Source organism: Amblyomma americanum, chromosome 3, assembly GCF_052857255.1.
Source record: "Amblyomma americanum isolate KBUSLIRL-KWMA chromosome 3, ASM5285725v1, whole genome shotgun sequence".
Lineage (NCBI taxonomy): Eukaryota > Metazoa > Arthropoda > Arachnida > Ixodida > Ixodidae > Amblyomma > Amblyomma americanum.
Window position 1 is genome coordinate 69,876,604 of NC_135499.1, and position 11,956 is coordinate 69,888,559.

Below are 11,956 nucleotides of genomic sequence, written 5' to 3' on the forward strand. Positions count from 1 at the left end.
AGAAAAAAATTTTTTCAGTAAAATAAAACAAATCTGAGGCGAGTAAGGCAAGACTGGTGTTATTTGTCACCGAGTCGCAAGTGGTTATTACGAGCTATAGGCGTCCGACGAGATAGAGTGATGTGATCATACGTTGCTTATGTGATCGTTCTCGCTTTGTGTAAGGAAGCGTCCTCTTATTATGGGGCTGTTAACCGGTTCTCCGGATTTCCGTCTGCCTCTGAGTGACGATCAGATCGGACCGCCTTGTTCGGTTCAAAGTTGGTCAGCTCATACACTTTCCTCAGATGAACAATCATTTGGCAGACATCTTTACACCCTGTCTGTTCAAACTGCCAGTCTTTCGCGCTGTGGTTTGGAAACATGGTCTTCATCATCTCATCCCTGCTCGTGGAAGCGCCATCAGACGAGCATGCAGCAAACCACACGAAATGACGGGACATCAGAAGCAGTGAAATTTAGCTATGAAACCCGATGCAATCGCAATGTGTCAGGGAATGGTAATTAAGCGACCTACAAACTTTCGCTGTTCTGAGCATATGTGCTTAGCATTGCATTTATCGTGGTAAATGCTACTGCTTTGTTTTCTTTGCATATATCAGTTTTCGTACACAGACACAACACGCTGACTCATTTTAGCAGTGAAAATGAAATGTTAACACACACACACACACACACACACACACACACACACACACACACACACACACACACACACACACACACACACACACACACACACACACACACACACACACACACACACACACACACACACACACACACACACACACACACACACACACACACACACACACACACACACACACACACACACACACACACACACACACACACACACACACACACACACACACACACACACACACACACACACACACACACACACACACACACACACACACACACACACACACACACACACACACACACACACACACACACACACACACACACACACACACACACACACACACACACACACACACACACACACACACACACACACACACACACACACACACACACACACACACACACACACACACACACACACACACACACACACACACACACACACACACACACACACACACACACACACACACACACACACACACACACACACACACACACACACACACACACACACACACACACACACACACACACACACACACACACACACACACACACACACACACACACACACACACACACACACACCAGTATAGGCCTGTATCCTTTGGTCCAATAGTGCCTTCAGGGCTTGCCTTATCATTGTCAAAGTGGGCTGCACTTCAAGACGTATCGCGGCCTTGCTTAATACCCTCATTAACTCGCCCTTGACATCTGTGGCTGAACTAGCGAGAAGACTTCTTGGCGCGTGAGTTGCTAGCTTCTGTCGACGAGCAGTGCAATGTTGCGGTGAACTGCCAGGTATGTTCCCATTGCAACGTGGTCCAAGGAACACTGAAGTCATTGGAGCCGACCTGGGTCGTATCGGCTTCCTGACGGGCGTTGTTGATGATTGTTTAGTAACAATCGGAGAGGACTGGCTCTGTCGCGCTGTATTCTTCGAGGATCTGATGTCTCGTGGTGGGTGGCGACGACCGAAGGACACAGGAGCCATTCCAACTATACTTCGTCTTTGCCGACTTTGAAGAGACAATGTGGTTATGGCGCCCGGCCACAGTAGCCCTCTTCTTCTTCAGCTGTAGTAACTTTTTAAAAAATAATAGTGATCTTAAAAGACCTGCCGATATGTTTACCAATGGTATTACTCTGCCAGTTTTAATCAGCAAATGAAATTTAGACCACCGGCAGGATTTTATGCTCGTGTACTTTAGAACTAGCAAACATTTTTTTAAATACATTTTCTCAGCTTTCAGAACAACGGACATGCGGGATTGCCGCACTATTTCAGCATATTATCTGCTGTTTCCAATGCGTGGAAGTAGTTGTTGCATGGTCACTGTGGCAGCGAACTGCCACTGCTATATCGGTATGATATTGTATGCCGCTCGAGCTCCTACATGTCACAAATGCTGCCAGTCAAGCAAAAAACAAAAAGAACTCGTAGGACGGTCAGGACAATGTAACGCGAGATTCAGCGATAGCTGTTTAGGCGTTTAATTTTGGGCGGTATTTTGAGGTAGAAAAGATACAATGACCTCATATGGCACTGGCATAGTGGTTAAGTGATGCACCCCTGCACTGGCAGGCGGCTGTTCCAAACAGCCACCCGCAGGCTTATGCGACCCAGGTTGACCGTCATTCCTGATCAGCAGTCGGAATCATGGGCGGAGTCTGAAAAAAATGTTCGCGACGCTATTTTATGATCATTAAACATGCAGCTAGGCGATGAAGCCATTTCCGGAGCGCATAGGTTGGGCAGGTTTGTTCCAAACAAGTGCCGTCCGGTGATAGCCAAGTTCTCTAGTGTCAAAATCAAAGATGCCATTTTTTTCGATAAGTCAAATCTAAAATCGCCAGGCATCAGTGTTAGCGAAGAGTACTGTCCGGCTCCTCGCACATCACGAAAACAATTATATGATTTTGCTAAAGCCAGCGGTCAGCAGTCCTCAATTCGATACAACAAGCTGTTCATCAAGAAAAATGCTTTATTTACCTCCCTCCGACGGACAGTGTCTGAATGCGAATGTGGCAATCGTAATAATTCGTCTGCGCATGTTAGCGCTGCCGAACCTTCATGTCCTGAAAACGAGTCGCCCTCATCCTAGCAGTCAAAATGTGCTTGTGATTCTGCAAGCGAAATTTGTTTTCTTTTTTCAAACATTCGAAGTCTAATGAACAAACGTGATGACCTGCGCTACCTCATTGACACTTGTAACTCCGATGTTTGCATACTCACTGAGACTTACTCACTGAGACTTGGGTCCACGCAAAGATATCTAACACCGAACTTTTCAACTGCGAAAAGTCCTTTAACATATATCGATGTGACCGTGCTCTTAGATCAGGCGGAGGTGTCCTAATTGCCATTGCAGACCATATTCACAGTTTTAATACGCCTATTGTCTCCTCCTTAGAAATGGTGTGCGCATGTATGCGCATTAACCACCGTGACATGGTTTTCTGCGCATGCTACCGCCCCCTACTGCCCTTGTACCAATCTTCATGATGTATTAAATAATATCGTTGTCAGATTCCAAAAACTACCTATATTCCTGCTGGGTGATTTTAATTACCCTAAAATAAGTTGGTCTGCCCCCGTTCCGTTTGCCTCAGATCAGTCATCTGAAACCGCAGCGTTTCTAAACGTGTGCAATGATTTAAACTTCTCGCAAATCGTAAAGCAACCAACACGAACCACGCCGACTAGATTCCGTATCCTAGACTGAATCTTGACTACTTCCCCCGATATTTTTCATTCACTCATTTTCATACCGGATTCCAGTGACCACAGTATTATTCTATTCTCATTTGCAGGAACCGTGAGTTGCTCCGCGCCAGCACCAATGTTCATAAGAAATTACAAGAAAGCAGACTTTGCTTCGATGAATAGAGAACTTGAACATTTTTGAATGAATACCTACCAAATGTTTTTGCACGCGTTCTCGAAAAAAACTGGTCTTTGTTTAAAAAAAGTCATTTCGTTAACAGATAATACATACCCCAACGTATCATATCGGGCAGGCAGCGATCCTTGTGATTCAACATTTCCTTAAAACGTCTACTAAATAAAAAGAAGAGAAAGTTTCGCAAGGCAAAGTTTAGCAGTAGGCACGATGACTGGATTGTCTAACAGATAGCTAACTCTCTATAAAAAGTGCAATGAAGAGCGCTAAACAAGAATTTTTTCAAGAGACCCTGCCTTTTTTGCTGATTACAGACCATAAAAAATTTGGAACATTATTAGTGGCGTAAAATCCGACATGATAACATTATCTGAGGAAAATGGCGTAGTTATTCCCAGTGAAAAATGTAGCGATGCGCATAAAAAAGTATTTTCAAATATCGTTTTGTGACTGCAGTCTGTTTCCCTGCCTGTCATTGATGACATGAATTTTCCTCTTATGAACACTTTACATATTGACTCGGTCGGTGTGCCAAACTTACTTAAAAATTTAAAACTCTCTTGTTCCTCGGGCGTAGGTGGTATTAATTCGAAGGTTTTGAAGAGTACCGATGTATACTCATCCATAATCCTCTCTAACCTGTTTACTCAATCTTTGAATTCTTCAGTGTTACCAAACGATTGGAAGGTGGGCAAGGTGGTACCGTTATTCAAGTCTTGTGACGCACTTTAACCCACTAACTACAGGCTAATTTCCTTAACCATCATTCTATGCAAAATCTAGAACATATAATCTATTCCAACCTGTTTAAGTTTCTTGAAAAAAAACTCATTCTTTACTTCACATGAGCATGGGCTTCGAAAATCGTTTTCATGTGAGACACAGCTTATATCTTTCACTGATGACCTTCTTGCTGCTATAGACTCTGGATCCTACATCGACCGCATATTTATAGATTTCTGCAAAGCGTTCGATCTTGTTAACCATCAATTACTTTGTTTGAAGCTTAGCAGGCTTGACATTGATCCCAGCCTTTTAGCATAGATAGAAACTTTTCTTGTCAACAGAACACAATTTGCATATGAAATCTAAGGATTGACGAAATCTCGTCTGGTCGGGTAGTAAGTAACTGATTTCAACAGAAAAAAAGGCTTCCGTATGGAAGCCGAAACGTCTCTTTTGACAAAAACCTTTGGTGGGCGTCTGCCTTTTTTTCTTTTGAAATGAGTTACAATTTGTATATACCAGTAACTCTGATTCTTCTCCTTCTCATGTTTCGTCCGCGTACCCCACGGTTCTGTGCTGGGACCATTACTTTTCCTTATCTACATTAATAACTTGCCTGACCACATTAACTCTTATATTAGATTGTTCGCCGATGACTGCGTATTTTACAGAACGATTTCTTCTATCTGTGTCTCCGCCCAACTTCAGTCCGACATTAACAGCTTATCCGACTGGCGCAACACCTGGATCATGCGCTTTAACCCTAATAAGTGCAAAGCAATGCGAATTTCCCGAAATTCCGCCTCCTGTTTCCACTGACCTTTCTGACTACCATATCGATGGCCTTTCCCTAGAACACGTAACGTCTTACAAATACCTAGGTGTTTACATAAGCAACCATCTGTCCTGGCAGACACATATTAACTTCATTTGCAGCAATGCCAATCGCTTGCTTGGATATTTAAGGCTAAATTTTACTATGGCACCGTCCTCTCTGACACTTCTACTCTATAAATCACTCGTACACCCAAAACTAGAATATGCATGCTCGGTGTGGGATCCTGATCTCAAATGTCACACTCAAACGTTGGAGTCTATGCAAAATCGCTGTGCCAGATTCATACTTCACAACTATTCTTGTTTATCCAGTGTATCCAACATGAAAGCCACTTTGAACATTCCACTTCTTTCCTTACGAAGAAAAGTGTCGCGCTTATCTCTCTTTCACAACATTTATCATCACAATCGCCATCTTAAAGAAGCGCTTCTCTCTGAACCTGAATACACTTCATCCTGTAGAGATCACCCTCATAAAGTTGACATCCCTTTTTGTCGCTTGAACGCATATTTTCACTCATTTATTCCCAAGACAAGCAATGAATGGAACCATCTTTCCACCTCAATTGCCACAATTACCAACTCTGTTTTGTTCATATCTGCTCTCGAATAATACGTTTACTCCCAGTAATCTGCATTTTACAGCGTTATTGTTGATGTTCCAATTTTTTTTTTTGTCTCTGCATTGCCGCAATTCCTGTGTTATAATTAAATACTTATAGATATTTTTCATGCATTCCACTTCCTTCAGGAATGTCTTCAGGGACCTTGAAGGTTTTGAAATAAATAAATAAATAAATAAATAAATATAAAGTAAGTGCGTTAATGCCACGCATTCGTTGGGTGGGGGTCATTAACGCACCCACCGGTTACACTGACGGCGGCGACGACGCACAAGCTAGGGACGGACGCTTAGCTGCTATCGCTGCTAAAAAATTGGCAGTGGCTTAGCTCGGCTCTGCCAGGAGAGACGTAGCGAAAGCTAAGCCATACCTTGGTTAGCCTTGGTTCATCGTGATTGCAAGTCCAGGTTAGTCCGGTTGTATGGCTAGTTCTTGTCAAGTGGTCCATCATGCCGTTGGTCACGTGGTGCAGTGCGACCACGGTGGGAATGCGAGCACGGTGGGAACGCGAACACGGCGAAACTGCGTGTTCATGGCCAATGTAGCTTTCGCTACAAAACAAATAAAGTATTAAGACCACATTCTTCTAGCGTATGACTTGTGATTCCAAACACACTCTTTAAGGCTAATAAGGTGGATTGTTGAGCTAGTTGGTGCATGATCGAATAAATGGCAGCGGAAAGTAAACGAAGACATCGAAGAAACACACAAACGAGGACGATGCTGCACTGACAACTGAACGTTTATTGGAAAGGCCGCATATTTATACTTAGAGACCAGCCAGTGCTTCGAATGATATCTTATCGATTCCTGCTTGCATCCCGGCACAGATATCTCACTTCTTTTTTCGATAGGCCAACCGATGGCGTGCTGACGCATTGCTCTCCGGATTCACGGATGGCCCAGGCTTCCAGGATTTCTCTTGTCAGCTTGTCTTTGCTCTTTTTCACTACCTGCACGTGGTGAAGGTCAGCAGGGCTTGTTTGTTTTTTGCAAGTTTCGCAATCTCTGCAGTGTATCGCAAGGTTGGTGCCAGACTTGCCTGCTATGGCTGTTGCGTGCTCTCTTGCTCTGTCGTTGACGCATCTCCCGGTTTGGCCTATGTAATGCTTCCCGCAGAATAGAGGGATACGATAAACAATGCCCTGAAAGCACTGAGAATACCTCGTTCTGTGTCCGATTTGGCAATCTGATTTGTTTTTCTGCCCATTCACTCGCGCACACATGCTTTTCGCCTTGTTTGGCGCCGTGGGAATGATCTTGATGTTGTGCTTCTTCCCGATCTTTTTGAGATTGTGGGTCAGCCCATGAACGTAGGGAATAACGGAAAACTTTCTTTGAGTCGATGCTTCAGGGGCACTTTCCTTTTCCCTGCCAAGCTTCTTCGGCAGCACGAGGTCTTCTGCTATGCTGCAGAGCAACGCCAAAGGATATCCGGCTTCCTGAAGCCTAGCAACTTGCCTCTGAAGGCCCTGGCTCATCTGGTGTGGACACGACTTCTTTAGAGCAGATTGCAATGCTGCCCTCACAATTCCTCTTTTGACCGTCTTAGAGTGGTTAGAGCAGAAAGGAAGAAACTGCTTCTTTGCTCGAGGCTGGTATGTCCAACATAGGTGCCCCGGCGAGAACTCAAGGCGTATGTCTAAGAAGCGTAGGACGCCGTGCTCAGGAAGCTCCCATGTGAACTTGAGCCCTGGACAGCTATTCTGAAAGGTGGTCAGTGTGTTGTCTTTTAGGTTGTCCGTGTCCTCTTTTTTCTGCTCGCATAGAACCAAGTAGTCGTCGACGTACCGGACGATCCTCACGATGCGTCTGTCCTTGGTTGCTTCCTGTATTCTTTTGTCGCAGGCCGCGAGGTATAGATCACTCAGGGCTGGAGCGATTCTGGACCCGATGCACACTCCACTCTTCTGAATGTACAGGGTGTCTTCATGGGAAGCGATGGTAGACATAAGGTAGGCTCCCAACAGCTCCAGGAAGGAGTCCACTGAAACTCCTGCGGCGTTTTGAAACGACACAGCTCCCTGCTTTTCTATAGTGTCTCGTAGAACGCTCATCAATTCATCATGTGGGATGGAATAGTACATATCTTCAATGTCGAGTGAAAATCCATAAGAGATGTTCCAGTTGTTACTCTTTATCTCAGAGATTAGCTCTTCAGAGTTCTTGATTCTAAAGGGGTCATCCACGTTTACGTTGCTTAGTTGCTTGGCAAGATAAGCCGAAAGAAGCATCTGCCAAGTGTGTGCTTCTGACAGAATCGCCCGGAAAGGGATCCCAACTTTGTGCGTTTTGGCACTGAAAAACACGGACAGGGTGCTTTGTCTTGTCGCTTTTACCTTGAGGTGGAGACACTATAGAAAAGCAGGGAGCTGTGTCGTTTCAAAACGCCGCAGGAGTTTCAGTGGACTCCTTCCTGGAGCTGTTGGGAGCCTACCTTATGTCTACCATCGCTTCCCATGAAGACACCCTGTACATTCAGAAGAGTGGAGTGTGCATCGGGTCCAGAGTCGCTCCAGCCCTGAGTGATCTATACCTCGCGGCCTGCGACAAAAGAATACAGGAAGCAACCAAGGACAGACGCATCGTGAGGATCGTCCGGTACGTCGACGACTACTTGGTTCTATGCGAGCAGAAAAAAGAGGACACGGACAACCTAAAAGACAACACACTGACCACCTTTCAGAATAGCGTCCAGGGCTCAAGTTCACATGGGAGCTTCCTGAGCACGGCGTCCTACGCTTCTTAGACATACGCCTTGAGTTCTCGCCGGGGCACCTATGTTGGACATACCAGCCTCGAGCAAAGAAGCAGTTTCTTCCTTTCAGCTCTAACCACTCTAAGACGGTCAAAAGAGGAATTGTGAGGGCAGCATTGCAATCTGCTCTAAAGAAGTCGTGTCCACACCAGATGAGCCAGGGCCTTCAGAGGCAAGTTGCTAGGCTTCAGGAAGCCGGATATCCTTTGGCGTTGCTCTGCAGCATAGCAGAAGACCTCGTGCTGCCGAAGAAGCTTGGCAGGGAAAAGGAAAGTGCCCCTGAAGCATCGACTCAAAGAAAGTTTTCCGTTATTCCCTACGTTCATGGGCTGACCCACAATCTCAAAAAGATCGGGAAGAAGCACAACATCAAGATCATTCCCATGCCGCCAAACAAGGCGAAAAGCATGTGTGCGCGAGTGAATGGGCAGAAAAACAAATCAGATTGCCAAATCGGACACAGAACGAGGTATTCTCAGTGCTTTCAGGGCATTGTTTATCGTATCCCTCTATTCTGCGGGAAGCATTACATAGGCCAAACCGGGAGATGCGTCAACGACAGAGCAAGAGAGCACGCAACAGCCATAGCAGGCAAGTCTGGCACCAACCTTGCGATACACTGCAGAGATTGCGAAACTTGCAAAAAACAAACAAGCCCTGCTGACCTTCACCACGTGCAGGTAGTGAAAAAGAGCAAAGGCAAGCTGACAAGAGAAATCCTGGAAGCCTGGGCCATCCGTGAATCCGGAGAGCAATGCGTCAGCACGCCATCGGTTGGCCTATCGAAAAAAGAAGTGAGATATCTGTGCCGGGATGCAAGCAGGAATCGATAAGATATCATTCGAAGCACTGGCTGGTCTCTAAGTATAAATATGCGGCCTTTCCAATAAACGTTCAGTTGTCAGTGCAGCATCGTCCTCGTTTGTGTGTTTCTTCGATGTCTTCGTTTACTTTCCGCTGCCATTTATTCGAACACACTTTAAGTCATTACCGCAGCGAATGACGTGGTCTTCTATGCATAAGCCAGCAGCTGCAGGGGTACATCACAATGCTTCCGAGTCGCATGAACGCCATGTATACGCGCTCTGCTGAGGGACATAGAAATGCGTTGTTTCACAACACAATGCGACAGCTAGACGCAACGAGTTAACACCTTGGACTAGACCTTAGTTTCGCAGGAGAAATATCTTTTTCGCTCAGCGACGACCAGATGTGTGTAACTCGTTCATTGACCCGCTACAAGCTTCACATCACGCAGTTTAAACCAGCTTCTTGGCGTTTCCTCGCACCTTTTGCATAATAATAATAATTGGTTTTGGGGGGAAAGGAAATGGCGCAGTATTGGACACCTGAACCGCGCCGTAAGGGAAGGGATAAAGGAGGGAGTGAAAGAAGAAAGTAAGAAGAGGTGCCTTAGTGGAGGGCTCCGGAATAATTTCGACCACCTGTGGATCTTTAACGTGCACTGACATCGCACAGCACACGGGCGCCTTAGCGTTTTTCCTCCGTAAAAACGCAGCCGCCGCGGTCGCGTTCGAACCCGCGAACTCCGGATCAGTAGTCGAGCGCCCTAACCACTGAGCCACCATGGCGGGGCATGGATGTCATTTGTGCGTGAATTACAGTTTTGCATTTTTCGTAGCGAGAGCTACATTGGCCACGAACTCGCAGTTTCACCGTGCTTGCATTCCCACAGTTGTCGCACCGCACCACGTGACCAACCTTGTGACGAACCACGTGAAAACTACCCAGACAATCAGTCTAACCTGGGCTTGCAATCAAGATGAACCAAGGATAACCAAGCTATGCCTTAGCTTCCGCTTCGTATATCCTGGCATAGTCGAGCTAAACTATTGTCGATCTTTTGCTGGTCTTCCAGAAATTGTCGCTGCTACTCCCAGACGTGATTCGTTCCGCAGTCTCTTGCCCAGGCGTTTCTCGTGCTAATATTGCGTTTTCGTCCACTCTGCTTCTTAGGCTTTTTCTCTGAACGCATACCATTTCAGAATAGTAACAGGATTTATTCTTGGTGCATTTTTTTCTTCGCATCAGTCCTCCTGTTTGTGCGTTGCGCTCTAATTCTCAGTCTCACTATGATTTTGTGATATTTTTGCGTGTTTGCGTGTACTGTGCGATGTCAGTGCACATTAAAGAGCCCCACGTGGTCGAAATATCAGAAGCCGTTCACTACAGCGTCCCTCATAGACTGAGTCGCTTTGGTACGTTAAATCCCTATAAATGAAACTGATTTTGCTGCAGCTCTTCTCACCTTATTTGTATTTATGTATTTGGTGTTCTTATGCGTTTTGCTTTCATGCTGCATTGTATTTCGTTATTTCTTTCATTGCTTTGTTGAAAGCGTATCTTTTAGCGCCTGTAAGGTACGGTGGGTAAATTACTTGCAAGTGGGAATCATTACCCTTGTGTCCACTTACTGCCATAGGTTAGGTAGGTCACAGGAAGACATTTGCACAAAGTTCTAGACGATTTTCAGTTCTAGACGACCGATCCTTCAACGCGGCCGCAGGTTGACTGAATCAGTAGATGCGGATATGACATTCTGTTGCAACGCAAGCCGTCGTCGTACGTCGTACCAGCGTTGAGAATATTGAGGCTGGACTCGCTACTAAAACACGCTTGATTCGGAACTTCTGCTTATCGCTGTATGGCCTCCTATACTTCAGACGAGACTGTGGAAGCGCGGTTGTCAAAAGCACACAGTTCTAGTGCAATAGCTTGTGGCGCATAGGCACCTAGATGTACTTGTAGATGCGTAGCAGACGCGATAAAAAGCCGTCGACATTAATTTCAGTCTTTTTTCCTCGTGCTTAAAGCAAAATATATTCCCAGATGTACTCTATCATGCGCATCGTAACTGATTTTGCATATACAGTAATTCTATAGTGTGTTATTTTAGTTCAGAAAAGCCGTTCTCTAAACTGCGGCGTTCAAACCACTTCCTAAAACACTCAGCCAGAGATCTGACTCAAGGAACCGAGTTTGGGATGAGGTCTGATGTCAGTAATTTTCAACCAACGTGGAGAGGTGGAACAGGAAAGCTTGAGCACCCAAAAATATACTGCGGGGCGATAGCACCCGGCGGCATGAGCGCCAATCGAGAACTTCAGTGGGCTATAGATTCTGCCGCTAGGAAGAGACAGGAAGACTACATTTGCAAGTAGTGGAAGAGGAACTGAGAAGCTATGAAAATTTTACTCACTAGAGCCAAGGCTTCATGGCGCTCTTAGAGACTCGGACGGACGGGAGGGGACGTGCTTGAAGTGGGCATTGATCCCTTGGTCAAAGTTGTAACTGACGGCACGAAGGGCAGGGGCAACGAAAGGAAAGCATAAAGCTTCCTTTACTGGCAAATCACGGCGCCGCATGCATGGAGCGGTCCATGAGTAACACGGTAAAAAGAGCAAGTTGTGGAACACAAGATCAATGGA